Source organism: Neomonachus schauinslandi, chromosome 1, assembly GCF_002201575.2.
Source record: "Neomonachus schauinslandi chromosome 1, ASM220157v2, whole genome shotgun sequence".
Lineage (NCBI taxonomy): Eukaryota > Metazoa > Chordata > Mammalia > Carnivora > Phocidae > Neomonachus > Neomonachus schauinslandi.
This window is the reverse complement of record NC_058403.1, coordinates 56,966,790-56,969,420: the sequence shown is the minus strand read 5'-3', so window position 1 is coordinate 56,969,420 and position 2,631 is coordinate 56,966,790. Positions and strand designations below refer to the sequence as shown.

General features: G+C 35.6%; 1 pseudogene; it reads right to left on the bottom strand.

Moving 5' to 3' along the window:
• Positions 1–1,950: 1,950 nt before the first annotated feature.
• Positions 1,951–2,241, bottom strand: LOC110582541 (annotated as a pseudogene).
• Between the last annotated feature and the right edge of the window lie 390 nt (positions 2,242–2,631).

Here is a 2,631-nt window from a genome sequence, read left to right as displayed (position 1 = left end):
GTAGTCTGCTTCTCCCTCTCCCTCTGCTGCTCCCCCAGCTTGTGCTCTCTCTCTCTGTCAAATAAATAAACAAAAACAGAATTTACCTAATATGATACTTAATGGTGAAAAACTAGAACTTTTCTGTTAAGATCAAGAACAAAGCAAGAATGTCCCCTCTCACCATCCCTTTTCAACATTGTACTGGAAGTCCTAGCTAAAGCAACAAAACAAGTAAAGGAAACAAAAAGTATACAGATTGAGATGGAAGAAATAAAACTGTCTTTGTTCACAGATAACATAATTATCTATGTAGAAAATCTGATAGAACTGACAAAAAAAAAAACCTGAAAAAATAAGTGATTATAGCAAGATTACAGGATTCAAGATTAATATACAAAAGTCAATCACTTTTTTATATACTAGGAATGAACAAGTGAAATTTGAAATTTAAAACACAATAACATTTATGTCATTACCCCCTGAAAGAAAGTACTTAGGAATAAATGTAACAGAATATGTGCAAGATCCATATGAGGAAAAACTATAAAAGTCTTACAAAAGACATCAAAGAAGAACTAAATGGGGAGATATCCTGTGGTCATGGATAGGAAGACTCATTATTGTTTAGATGGTAGTTATTCTTGATTCAATGTATAGATTCAACATAATTCCAATCAAAATTTCAACAAATTATTTGTGGGTATCAATGAACTGATTCTAAAGTTTATATTAACTGGCAAAAGACCCAGAATAACCAACATGATGTTGAAGAAGAACTAAGTCAGAAGACAAACACTATCCTCTTTAAGATTTGCTATAAAGCTACAGTAATAAATATAGTGTGGTATTGGTGAAAAAGAAGACAAAGAGATCAATGAAACAGAATAGAGAGCCTAGAAATAGATCCCCAAAATATAGTCAACTGATTCTTGACAAAGGAGCAAAGGCAAAACAATGGAGCAAAGATAGTCTTTTTGACAATTGATAGTGGGAGAACTTTTATTACATCCACACATAATAAAATGAATCTAGACACAGACCTTCCCCTCTCATAAAAGTGAACTCAAAATGAATCATAGACCTAAATATATAAAGTGCAAAGCTGTAAAAGTCCAAGAAGATAACATAGCAGAAAAATACAGGTGACCTTGAGTATGGTGATGACTTTTATTTTTCATTTTTTTAAAAAATATTTTATTTTATTTATTTGACAGAGAGAGACACAGCAAGAGAGGGAACACATGCAGGGGGAGTGGGAGAGGGAGAAGCAGGCTTCCCGTGGAACAGGGAGCCCGATGCGGGGCTCGATCCCAGGAACCTGAGATCATGACCTGAGCCGAAGGCAGACGCCCAACCGACTGAGCCACCCAGGCGCCCCTTATTTTTCATTTTTAACAAGAAGTTTATTTAAATAACGAGACACTTCACTTGAAGGGAAAACCATCTATGATTCATTTCTTTTAAAGTAATTTATACCTACTTAAAGAGAGTTTGCCCTACATGTAACAACTATATACAAAAAAAGTTATAAAATTGTCCTTGGTTTTACAATGACAAATGAAAAAAATAAAAATTCTCCAATTGAACAAGGTATGCAAGGACCTTTATGCTGTTCTTTTTTTGTTAAACAGTGAGAGCAAAATAACTTACTGAGATATAAAGATAGGAGCTGAATGCCACAAATGGAGAAAGGGGGTGTTTTCACAGAACCAGTATTTTTCCCCATCTCATGTCCATTTGATGTCAATCAAAACATATCACTGGCCATTTAGTTAAAAAAATGCAATATGCTTCTGCACATACATAGTTACATTTTATGCAATAAAGGAATGAGGAAGGGGAAAAATGAAAGAATCAAGAAAAACTACTGTAGTAGTCAGGATGTGGTGGAAGCAAATTGCAGTTTTCCAATTGAGAAGGTCCTCTTTGGTCTGGAGGAACAGAGTTTTGAAGTAGCAGGTTCCCTTTTTAGTAAACACCTCCTGTCTGCTACTGGAACACATCACATCAATTGTATCTTCATCCTTCATCTCCAACTGTGCAGAAGTGTCTGTTTCATTGGTTGGTTGTTCATCAAATAGGAATCTGATCTGCCTCATTGACAAACTGTCATTCACAATAGGCTTTCATTAGTTTACTAAGTGCTGTGGGCCTCTTCATCTTAAATGGCACTGCAGAACCATCTTGCTCCACCGCCTTCAAATTAATAGGATCATTGTTCTCAGTTCTGACTCCTTCCTTGTACTTTTTATTGGCCATGGTGTGCGCCAGTCTCCTCAGCTGCCACTTCACAAAAGAAATACAAGGTCCACACTGAATGAACATATAGCAGGACCAGGAGCAGCCAAAGAGGGAGACAGCTGGTGATGTGTCTTTAGATACAACACCAAAGCACAATTCCCTAAAGAAATAATTGATAAGCTGGTCTTTATTAAAATTAAAAACTTTTCCTCTTCATAGGACACAGTCAAGAGAATGAAAGGACGAGGCACAGACGGGGAGAAAATATTTGCAAAATACATATATGATAAAGGACTATTATCTAAAATATACAAAGAATGAGAATAAGAATATGAATAACCTAATTTTCAAAAGCCCAAAGACCTGAACAAGACACCTCACCAAAGAAGATATACTAGTGACAAATAA